Below are 12,745 nucleotides of genomic sequence, written 5' to 3' on the forward strand. Positions count from 1 at the left end.
AATGTTAGAAAAACAGGCATGTGCTCAGAGAGTTGATTTAAAAGAAAATACCTCGCTGCAGGTGCTCGTCGTGTGTTGTGAAATTAGTTTGCTTTCGCCATTCAGGGGAAGTACACCCATGGCTCACATTAGACATGAATATGCTGTGTGCAATTAAGGTGTGTGAAGTTGTTTTTGTCCATGTTCTTTACAAGTTTGCAAAGGAAAACTTGAAATTGTTCGTGAAGGAAACCATATAAATCCAAAGAAAGAATGTGCTTGCTGGGTCTTGTTAGAGTCGTACAGGATTTTATGGAGAGATGTTATAGTGTGCGATCGCTGCCCACCCTAATCCTTCTACAAATAAACACCCCGAACCACATGCTTTCTGCTAAAAACACTGACCTCATTCCCCGGCTGGGACAAAGACAGATGGACAGACAGGGGGTGGTGTCAAAACAACACAAGGTATGTTAGTGACAATGCAATACCCACCTGCTTTCTTCAAGATGATCTGTTAGGAAATAGCAGGTTCCTGAGGGAGGGGTGAGTGTTAAGTGCGTTTCTTTAACAAACACCGGGTGGGGATCTGAAAGTGATTAACTCAGGATTTTAAGAATAGTAGGCTAGTATGTTGTTATGAATTTAGTGATGTTATCCAGCCTACGTGTGGAGTGCGACTTCAGTTATTTTCCAAAATAAAATAGGTTATTTTACATTTAAAATAACAGTCAGAAAGCAGAGTTAAAGAAAAAGGTCAGGACTGACACATGGCTACATACGAATGCTTAGGCCGCTGAATTGTTAGCTCACAGCTCTAATAGTCATTGACTTTGCAGGTAGCATCTGTGCATGAAGGTAGCTCCCGAAACAATTAATCGTGATTAATCGCATTCAAAATAAAAGTTTGTTTTGTAAGAGTGTGTACTGTGTATATTTATGTATATATAAATACACACACATATGTATATATTTAAATAAATATTTGTATGTATATTTATACTTGTATATAGTTTTTATTATATATAAATATAAATATTTGATATATAAATCTAATATTTACATGTATGTGTGTATTTAAATATACATAATAAATTTACACAGTACACACAAACATATTATGTAAACATAAACTTTTATTTTGAATGCGATTAATTGTGATTATTCGTTTTGCAGCCCTACCCGAAACTGATTTCAGACAAACTTCTGAGGCAGCGTAATAGTTTAATTATCTATAACAAAATAGAGAGAGGTTTGATGATAATTAAGCACATATTTAATTACTAAAGATTAAATACTAATTTCTCACTAGAAATCCATCAAAAATGGAAAAAGTTAGTTAAATACTTACATTTACGTACAAATGACCATCAACCGCAATTTTCAGATGGAATGGAACGCACAGGATTGTGGGATTTCATTGGCAGCAAAAGATATATCGATGCTGCCTTCAAAAATCAACTATATGAAGGCATCTCAGGAGACAGGAAGTGACACAAACATTGGATTTAGACAGGCCTTGCTGCCCTCCTACCTCCGTATGCTGCCTGCAGAGACAGCATTTATCAGCTTTTCAGACGCAGCCATTCAGTTCATTTGTTATACTGGAAATGGAAAGTGAAGTCGAGTGCACCGAATTGTGTCTAAGAGTACTATTTCTGTAAAATCCATAGACTATTTTCTGGAAGAAAAAAAAAGCAGTAAAAACAGTATTATTGTTAAATATTACTATGATAAAACAACAAAAAGGTAATTCTCCGAATTACAAGTTTATATCTCACAATTGAAAATTTAAAACGCAGAATTGAGTTAACATCTTGCGATTTATATCTTTGTCTAAGTAAGAAAGATATAAACTAAATTGTGAGGAAAAAAAGTCAGTTACTATTATTGTTATTACAATTCTGTGGCGAAAACAGGCTTCCATAGTTTTCAAGGCTTTTATGTGTGTGTGTGTGTGTGTGTGTGTGTGTGTGTGTGTGTGTGTGTGTGTGTGTGTGCGTGTGCGTGTGTGTGTGTGTGAGAGAGAGAAATGGTAGTTAAGCAAAAGGGAATATTGATAAAGGAAAAAGACATAACAAGGAACTAAAGTCACAAATCTGACCTATACTTTCATCATTTAAACATGCAATAAATAATGTTTCTCTGAGAAACAGAGTTACATGTCAGGCCAGTGTTGTTGAAAATGTTTGTAATTATACTCTAGTACTGTGAGGTGCCAGTGGTTTACCATGCAGTTGTCAGAAAGTAAAACTTGCAGTGATCCAGAAAGCTTCCTGCAGAGATGATATAAAACTTAACAGCATACTCAGCATATTCCTGCAGTCCATTTTGTGGCACCTGTTCTTCATGCTTCGATCACTTGTTTCTCTTCTTTTCTCTTTGTGATTCAGCAGACTTCTATAAATATCCCACCCACTCTCCCATGGACCATGCGGCCCTGATCTTTCCTGAGGGAGAGGAAATGTAGGCTGATTCAGGGACCTGATCTTTCTCCTGGGAGAGAGGAGAACCCAGCGATGGGGGTTGGGAGGGATATGGCTTGTTTACAGTGGAGGTCTCTGGAGGTTTGCACTGTACAGTTCAGTGTGGACAAAACATGGGCAACCACGAAAGGCAAGAACAACAATGAACATCAGATGAAAGTAAAACAATGCTTTTCCATGCATTTTTTTGATTGGCTAATGATATAAGGGTTTCAAGTCAACATGACATTGTTTGCAACCCATTTTACTTGTGAAATGTGATGCATTGCTGAATTGTGAACAATACCAGGAATTGGCCTTAGTAAATAAATTAGTAAGTAAATTAGTGCAGTAATTAAATTAGATACATTTTGAAATCATGTTGTACATTTTTGAGAAGTAACTGTGGAACGTTCTTGATTCAGCAGAAAGCGGAGACTTAATTCTTTAACATCTTTTTTTTCTTTTATTACTGTTTACATGTCCAGCATGGATTGTTAAACACACTCAGAAGATGTGAACAAACACAAATATATAAAATCCTCAGTTTCTACATAAGAAAAAAATCAAAAACACAAATCGGAATGTTATTAACAAGGTAAAAATCTAAAAATACACAAAAGAAAAATATTGAAAAGGTACTATTTACAATTTAAAAATGACCAAACTTAAGATAATATTAAGAAAAAATATTAACTGAAAATATAATTAAACTAAATTTAATTTTACTACCATTAATGAAGATGATGAGGTGTTTAAGAAAACACTGCAGCACAACTTTGTGCACATTAACAGCATTGCTTTAAATGTTAGTGATTTGCTACTATATTTTGTCTGAAAATGCTTTGTCTTGTTTTAAACAGCATGTTTTTGTAAGGCTCATTAAGATTCCCTTCAGGACAGTGTGCATTGCCTAGATGCATTGTGACACAACTGGCTGATTTGATATTGAATCTACCTTTGTCACAGAACAATGCAGACAAAAGCAAATACACTCTCATTCTACTCAGCTGATTCCACAAAGGTGAAGACAACATATTGTCTCAACCTTTTTTGGCGACATATTTAGTAAGTCAACAATGTTTGCAGTCGAATAACTGCAGCTGGTTAATAAATGGTGTGGATGGATGTTCTTAGAGGCACCTCTGATCAGAGCTCAAGTTTATATCAGGAGAATATACACAGACACAGAGAGAATTCACTCTGCATATGTAGCGTCACTGGGTGGTCAGACATAAAGTGGTCCTGAGCTGCGTTTATGAGAACGGTGTGACCAAAACAGTCAAAAGACCATGATTCACACCAAAAGCCATCTGAACAGAGGCTGCTGTTAGTATGCAATGCTAGTGTGAGGCTTGGTGGGAGGAAGCTTTCTGGCCCTGGCTGAGGGCCCAGTCTATCTTCCTGTTGGCCAGAAGCAATGTGCAGGACAATAATGCAGCAAGAGAGAGGGGCCATTGTTATAAGAGCCAGTCCTAAACTTGGCCAAGAGTTGATTCGAGATGAAGGAGAAAATGTTAGACCTATAAATCTACAGTATCACATACTAACAAATTCACCAATCATTATCTACCACAAGTTTGTTTAGTCACCCTTATCGTCTCTGAAAACAAAATAACGGGAAAAAAAATCTGTGTAGAAACAAATATGCCAAGTAATAAACTTCAATGCATACTAAACAAGTGCCCTTACAACCTTACCACAATGATACCATAGTATGGTGAATATATCAGATATATATTTAACCAAGGACTGTACCAGTGGGGCCAGTTCCCAGGGATTAAGCCTAAGGCTGTGTGAAAGACTGCCAAAGGGACTGCCTAGGATACTTGAGTCTCGCTAGATCAAGCTGACCACTAGGGCCCCAGGTCCCTGGGTATACACAGTGGGCCATGACTACTAGGGCCCCAGACCCTCCGGTGCATACAGTGAGTCATAACCACTAGGTTCATGGCCTGCTCAGTGTATAGTGTATAGAATTGGGCATTTCCACTAGGGTCCCAGCCTACAGTGGGACATTACCAGTAGGGCCTTAGCCCATCCGGTGCATAGAGTGGGACATGAGCATTAGGGCCCATACACTGTGACAAGGCTATGGGGCCCCTAGCCCCCCAGTGTATACAGTGGGACAGAACCACTAAGGCCACAACCTACCCAGCACATAAAGTGGAACATGACCACTATACTTCCGGGACTCCCGGGAACATGGGATGAGACATTACCAATAGGACCCTGGGCTACCCAACACATTAGTAGGACATGATTGCTAGGGCTCCTGGCATCCCGGTGCATTTAGTGGGACATGACCACTAATGGCGCTTTTCCACTGCATAGTACGGCACGGTACAGTTCAGTACGGCTCACTTTTGGCGGGTTTTCCACTAGGTACAGTACCTGGTACCTGGTACTTTTTTAGTACCACGGCCGAGGTTCCAAGTGAACCGTACCGTTACCAAAATGTGACGTGTAAACTCTGCTGATCACTGATTGGCTGGAGAAAATAATTTCTGCCTGCGTCATTGAACTTGCGGCACGAGACACAACAGACCCGCTAGATTTAAATCAGCACAGCCAGCGAAGGATCGAACGCAACTGTTTTGAATGGGCGCAACTTTTTTAACAACCAAAAATGGCTGTTTCGTTGTCTGTTGAGGAAGTACAGATGTCCCTCTCTGATAGCCGAGGAGCGGATCCAGCGAGAGCGTGATAGAGCGACGCAGAATTAAAACGTTTTTCAGGAGTCACGGCAGTAGAGGCGCGCAACTATAACGACACGTGAATAATCCCGCCCACTCTAAAAGCGGTACTAAAATGCAGTGGAAACGCAAACCGAGCCAAACTGAGCCGTGCCGTGCTGTTCTGAACCGAGCCGAGCCGAGTCGTACCACGCAGTGGAAAAGCGCCATAAGGCTCTGGGCCCCAGACCCTCCGGTGCATACAGTGAGTCATAACCCCTATGTTCATGGCCTGCCCAGTGCATACAATTGGGAATTCCCACTAGGGCCCCAGCCTACAGTTGGACATTAGCAGTAGGACCCTGGGCTGCCCAACACATTAAGTGGGACATGATCGCTAGGGCCCCTGGAAACTCAGTGCAAACAGTAGGACATGAACATTAGCCCCTTAACGAAAACAGACCGAGCTGACTACTAAGGCTTCAGGCCCCTCACCGCATACAGAATGAACTGACCACTATGGCCATAGCTGGCCTATAGCTAGGGCCCTGGGCACCTTAGCAAAAACAGCATTTGCTGACCTTTCAACTCCCATTGGATCACTACAGCCCTTGGCTATTGTTGTTTGTCACCTAACCGATTCAGCTCGGTCCTAGCAAAATGTGTTTTCTAATTTTGTTGCCTAATGCAGGCCTACCAACAGAGGTGGAACTAGGAGGAATGGGGCTCCAAAGATGCTTGCGCAGCAGCCTCAAGGAACATGATCTTTAGGTTCCTTTGGCTTTGTCCAAAAATGGTATTACTGTGGTACTACAGTAATTCCAAAATACTATGCAAATACCTTGTAAAAGTGACTAATTATGGAAAAAGGCCATAAAGGAGTGTGAAAATCAGACAAAGAACGGGCTGAAGTGAGAATAAGACAGCCATAAGGCCTGAGTGAGCCCCTGAGAGTGAGCATTTCAGATATACTTCAAGCTTGTTTATGTATTCCTCATTGATCTGGGCAACTGGAGGAGAAGGTAGAGGGCGTCGGGGGAGGGACGGAAGAGCTTTTATGTCTGATTAACTCTCCTCCAAATCTCCTCGGACGACAGGAGCATTGCGAGGAGGGGCGGATCGCCTGGCAAAGATATTCGGCGGGATTCATCAGTGACAGCATTCCGATCATGACTGTCCTATGTCTCCTCTACTCTTCCAATAATATTTGTCAAAGTGCTTTTTTGCTCTACCTTGTCTGACAGGGCAATATTTATAATACCACTCACTTTCGTTCTCTCCTCTACGTCTCCTCTCTCGCTGATTGTGAAGAGTAAATGACTGAGATTTTGTCAGAGGCACTTTAAAAAGTGGCGGTGGTTTGTTTTTTAATGCTTTCTGTGTCCGAGTATACTAGCTGAGTTTATGTAGGTTAGACACTAGACTAAGCAAACACCACAGAAAGCAAACACAGACCTACCTGACAGAGGTTATATCTTACAATGTTAGGAAACTTGCCTAATTTGTCTACTTTGCCTAGTAGATCACATCAGCATGAATAAGTCGTGAATGAAACCGGGATCCTGTTTCCGCTCCTGGTCAAGGAATGCGCTCCAAAAATAACTGGCAGTGGACCCTGGCAATGTGGGCCATGGGACTGTGTGCCAGCATGCTCTCATATAGGGATGATATTGCTACACACACTATCTACCAAGCATCTCAAGCTTAGGCCAAAAATATACTCTACGCAAGTATGCTAACGCAGATGTGAATGCTAGGCCAATGCACAGCAAGTGGACCGTCTCGTCAGATATACTTAATGTGCGTTCATATTCAAACCTTAGTACTCAAAGTAAGGTGATGGAGTTACCTTGAAATGTTAAGTATTACTGAAAGTTTTATTCAGGTAGCAAGCTAGAAACATGTAGACGGTTTAACTAACCTAAACTTGCTCAGCAAGATTCGCTTCAAACTAATGCTGCCTAACAGTAAGAGGGTTGAAAAACAAAAAAAAATATCTAGCCACAGAAGATCCTATTTGGAAATTAATTTTCTTTTACAGTTATGCTAATATACGCTATAGTGCCCCTTGTGGAAATGCTGGAAAATGCTACATTAAACTGAGGTAACTAAATAAACACGTCCACATATTTGCGTATGAGTATGTTTCAGCCTTCTAGATGGAGCTTGCTTTGGGTTTATCCCACTCCTGCTTGTTTATTACACCCCCACCCCTAAAATATCCCATCACTGTAATACAATCCAGTTCAGACTCTTAGTAACACACCATAAGCCCTTTCACAAAGACTTAAGATATAAGGTTCCCTATCTGTCGGTCACTACGAGTTATGTCGTGACGACATTAGGGGATTTACTTGGAAGCCCCGACTGCCTCTGATAAGAGAAAACGCCAATGAAATTTGGCTAGTGGATTTTGCATACCTGAGCCACTCCCCGTGCATACGGGTATAAAAGGGCGACAGGTGCATCCACTCATCAGATTTTTGCTTCGGAGCCGAGTGGATGAGAAGTTTGCGATCTCCACAAAGCCTTCTGCCTCAAAAAAAAAAAGAGTTTGTTCCTGGGTGGCGTCACGGTGCAGACAGCGGTGTCCCTGCAGCAGCGATTCCCCTGGGCACTTCACCTGAAAGAGCAAATTTCTAAAACACTGGGCGGTTCGCGTCTTTTTAAAGATGCCGTTCCGTCCGTGTTCTCTTGGTTGCGGTCGCTTCCTGTCCTCGGATGACGGTCACGAGCGTTGTCTTCAGTGTCTGGGCATCCAGCACGCTGAAGATGCGTTTGTGGATGAGTCATGCGCCTGTTGTGGGCGTATGAACATGGCAACGCTGCGTTCTCGCCTTTCCTTTCTGAAAGGATTGGCACCCTCTGCCGCCACCCGTCCCGGTCTCTCTGGCTCGAGCAGAGGACCGCCGGCTGGCGCTCTGGGAGATCTGAGGGTGACGGTAAGAGCTTCTCCGCCGGGCACGTCCCCACGGACCTCTTACTCCTCCCGCAGCGCTTGTTCCGTCCGGTTCCCGAGTGATTTCGCTGGTTCGCCTCACGGGGCCGCCAGCATTTCATTCGGTGCGCCGCCCGAGGATCAGATGTCGATCGCGGCATCGGGGGATGGGCTTTCGTCCTCTGAGGATGAACGATCGGCGGGGCTGCCCCCCTCGGGTGTTGTCGCCACTGCCGATCCGGACCCAGAGCTGACGGCCATGCTTGCCCGGGCAGCCGTGAGTATCGGGCTGGAGGTCAACAGACCGCCCAGTCCCGAGCCCTCGCGGCTGGATGATTGGTTCATCGGCGCAAAACGCGACCAGCGGCCGCACTTTGCCCCGGTGCCTTTCTTCCCGGAGGTGCATGAGGAGCTGACGAAGTCGTGGACGGCCCCTTTCACGGCCAGAAGCCGCTCGTCTCCCTCCTCCGTCCTCACTACCCTCGATGGCGGGGCGGCCAGGGGGTACGTGGATATTCCCCAGGTGGAGAGAGCGGTTGCGGTGCACCTGTGCCCGCAAAACGCCGCCACCTGGAGGAATCGTCCGCGTCTCCCGTCCAAAGCCTGTAAGCTGACGGCCGCACTCGCCGCCAAGGCTTACAGCGCTGCGGGCCAGGCCGCCTCTGCCCTGCATGCCATGGCCATCCTGCAAGTTCACCAGGCCAAGGCACTAAAACAAATGCACGAGGGTAGTCCCGACCCGGGGTTGATGCAGGAGCTGCGCACGGCGACTGACTTCGCTCTCCGGGCGACGAAAGTCACGGCGCGGTCCCTCGGGAAGGCGATGTCCACGTTAGTGGTCCAAGAGCGCCATCTCTGGCTCAATCTGGCCGAGATGAAGGACGTCGACAAAGTACGCTTTCTCGACGCCTCCATCTCCCAGACGGGGCTATTTGGCGACACTGTCGAGGGTTTTGCCCAGCAATTCTCGGCAGTACAGAAGCAGACGGAGGCAATTCAGCACATCCTCCCTAAACGGCGGGATGCTCCAGCTGCCACCGCTGGCCCAAGGGCCAGGCCCCAGTCTGCTGGTCGCCGTGGGCGCCCTCCTGCGTCCTCCAGAGCTGCTCCGCCCCGTGCTGAGTCGTCACCTAGGCCGGTGCGTCGAGCCTCTCGCAGGAGTGCGGCGCCCCCTGCGCCTCAGCCGGCCGCCAAGTCCTCCAGGAAGACGACAAAGCGGCCCTGACGCGCACAACCCGGAGATGGAGGAATTTGCTCTTTCCCAGGAGACGACGAGGCTAGAGTCGCTCCTTCCCCCGGAGGAGGGCCGGGTGGAGAATCCTGTGTTTTCTTTTCTTTCTGTTCCGCCACTGGCTCAAGGGCCAGTGGTACCCACATTGTCAAAGAAAGAGCAATTTCCCTCTCCTCCGGGTTCCCAGGTCTGCGGGCTGACAGTGTGCGACGCACTGCCTCCTCACTCTCACCCGAGACCCATATTGCCAGTGGCCAAGAGAGTGCGGTCTGGGGACGCGATGCCTCCCCGCGCACCTCTAGCCAGTCCCCCCGGGGACTCAGGGAGTTTTGTGGGGATGAGTCAGAACGCACCGCCTTCTGTTCCATCCAACCTTACTCCCCCTCGCTGCACCACTGCGGGCACGTCGATTGTGCCTTTGGTGCCACTTGCACGGTATCTGGGGGCGTGGCTTACGCTACCCAGCCCGTCTCGCTGGCTCATTCGCACAGTTCGACTCGGCTATGCGATTCAGTTCGCCAGGCGGCCTCCCAGGTTCAGTGGCATCCTCGAGACTTCGGTGGCAGTCCGAGATGCACCTGTCCTGCGCGAGGAGATTGCTGTCCTTCTGGCAAAGGGTGCAATCGAGCCGGTCCCTCCAGCCGAGATGAGGCAGGGGTTTTACAGCCCCTACTTCATCGTGCCCAAGAAAGGCGGTGGCCTCCGGCCAATCCTGGACCTGCGAGTCTTGAATCGGGCCCTACACAAGCTCCCGTTCAAGATGTTGACACAGAAGCGCATCGTCAAATGCGTGCAGTCCGCGGATTGGTTTGCAGCGATCGACCTGAAGGACGCTTACTTTCATGTCTCGATTCTCCCTCGACACAGGCCGTTCCTACGGTTTGCGTTCGAGGGGCGGGCATGGCAGTACAGGGTCCTCCCCTTCGGGCTCTCCCTGTCTCCCCGTGCCTTCACGAAGGTGGCGGAGGGCGCCCTTGCCCCGTTACGGGAAGTGGGCGTCAGGATCCTCAACTATCTCGACGATTGGCTCATTCTGGCCCGGTCGCGAGAACAGTTGTGTGGTCACAGGGACCTGGTGCTCCGGCACCTCAGCCAGTTGGGGCTTCGGGTCAACTGGGAAAAGAGCAAGCTCTCCCCTGTGCAGAGAATCTCTTTTCTCGGTGTGGAGTTAGACTCCGTGAGTATGACGGCACGTCTCACGGACGAGCGTGCCCAATCAGTGCTGAACTGCCTGAGTTCCTTCAGAGGCAGGACAGTGGTTCCGCTGAAACAGTTTCAGCAGCTCCTGGGGCATATGGCATCCGTAGCCGCAGTCACGCCGCTCGGGTTGCTTCATATGAGACCACTTCAGCACTGGTTACACTCACGGGTCCCGAGATGGGCATGGCGCCGCGGGACACGTCGTGTGACCATCACACAGTCGTGTCGCCGCTCTTTCAGCCCCTGGTCAGACCTTGCTTTCCTACGGGCCGGGGTGCCCTTAGGACAAGTGTCCCGGCATGTTGTTGTCACAACAGATGCCTCCAGCAGGGGCTGGGGCGCTACATGCAACGGGCAGGCAGCCTCGGGGCTCTGGACGGGGCCTCGACTGCTTTGGCACATCAACTGCCTAGAGCTGTTGGCAGTGCATCTGGCCTTAAAGCAGTTCCGGCCACTGCTTCTAGGCCAGCACGTGTTGGTCCGCACGGACAACACTGCGGCTGTTTCGTACATCAACCGGCAGGGGGGTCTACGATCACGCCGCATGTCACAGCTCGCCCGCCATCTCCTCCTCTGGAGTCAGTCACAGCTCAAATCGCTGCGCGCCGTCCACATTCCGGGGGAGCTCAATCGTGCAGCCGACGCGCTCTCACGACAGCTCACGTTCCCCGGAGAATGGCGACTCCATCCCGAGACGATCCGGCTGATTTGGAGTCGATTCGGGGAAGCTCAGGTAGACCTGTTTGCTTCCCGCGAGTCCTCCCACTGCCAGCTGTATTTCTCCCTGACCGAGGCCCCCCTCGGCACGGACGCACTGGCACACAGCTGGCCTCGGGCTCTGCGCAAGTATGCGTTTCCCCCAGTGAGCCTGATCGCACAGACGCTGTGCAAGGTCAGGGAGGACGAGGAGCAGGTCTTGTTGGTTGCGCCATATTGGCCCACCCGGACCTGGTTTCCGGAACTCACCCTCCTCGCGACAGCCCCTCCCTGGCGCATCCCTCTGAGGAAGGACCTTCTTTCTCAGGGGCTCGGCACCATATGGCACCCGCGTCCAGATCTGTGGAACCTCCATGTGTGGCTCCTGGATGGGACGCGGCAGACTTGAGTGGCCTGCCACAGGCTGTGGTGGACACCATCACTCAGGCTAGGGCCCCTTCAACTAGGCAAGCCTATGCACTGAAGTGGAGTCTGTTCGCGGACTGGTGTTCTTCTCGTCGAGAGGACCCCCGAAGATGCACGATTGGAGTGGTGCTTTCTTTCCTGCAAGAGAGGTTGGAGCGCAGGCTGTCGCCCTCCACCTTGAAAGTGTACGTGGCTGCTATTGCGGCCCATCACGATGCAGTGGACGGCCGGTCCCTGGGGAAGCACGATCTCATCGTGAGGTTCCTGAGGGGTGCCAGAAGGTTAAATCCTCCTAGGCCACCCCTGATGCCCTCCTGGGATCTCTCTATTGTCCTGGCTGGACTTCAGAGGGGTCCCTTTGAGCCGCTGGACTCAGTCGAGCTGAAATTCCTGTCGGCCAAGACAGCGCTCCTGACCGCGCTCACTTCCATCAAGAGGGTCGGGGACCTCCAAGCATTTTCGGTAAGCGAAGAGTGCCTTGTGTTTGGGCCGGCCTACTCTCACGTTGTCCTGAGACCCCGGCCTGGATACGTGCCCAAGGTTCCCACCACGCCCTTCCGCGATCAGGTGGTGAACCTGCAAGCACTGCCCTCGGAGGAGGCAGACCCAGCCTTGGCGTTGCTGTGTCCCGTAAGAGCGCTGCGCATATACGTGGACCGCACCCGGAGCTTCAGAAGCTCCGAGCAGCTCTTTGTCTGCCACGGAGGTCAGCAGAAAGGGAAGGCTGTCTCCAAGCAGAGGTTGGCCCACTGGATAGTGGATGCCATCGCCTTGGCGTACCAATCCCAAGGCGAGCCGTGCCCCCTCGGGGTGAGGGCTCACTCCACACGGAGTGTTGCCTCCTCCTATGCGCTGGCGCACGGCGCCTCTTTGGCAGACATCTGTAGAGCTGCGGGCTGGGCGACACCGAACACCTTCGCGAGATTTTACAGTCTCCGCGTTGAGCCAGTCTCTTCCCGTGTGTTGGGTAACAGGTAAGTGGCGGGAAGAGTTGGCCGGTGTCACGCTTGCTGCGCCATTCCCCCTTACTCGGGGATACGAGCGCCTATTCTCTCCTCCAGTTAGTTCCCCGAACGGCGAACCCTGGCGGAGTTCCTCCAGCACCCCCGGCAGTCAGGCTGGGCGGAGCAGTCTG

This window comes from Barbus barbus (assembly GCF_936440315.1).
Source record: "Barbus barbus genome assembly, chromosome: 2".
NCBI lineage: Eukaryota > Metazoa > Chordata > Actinopteri > Cypriniformes > Cyprinidae > Barbus > Barbus barbus.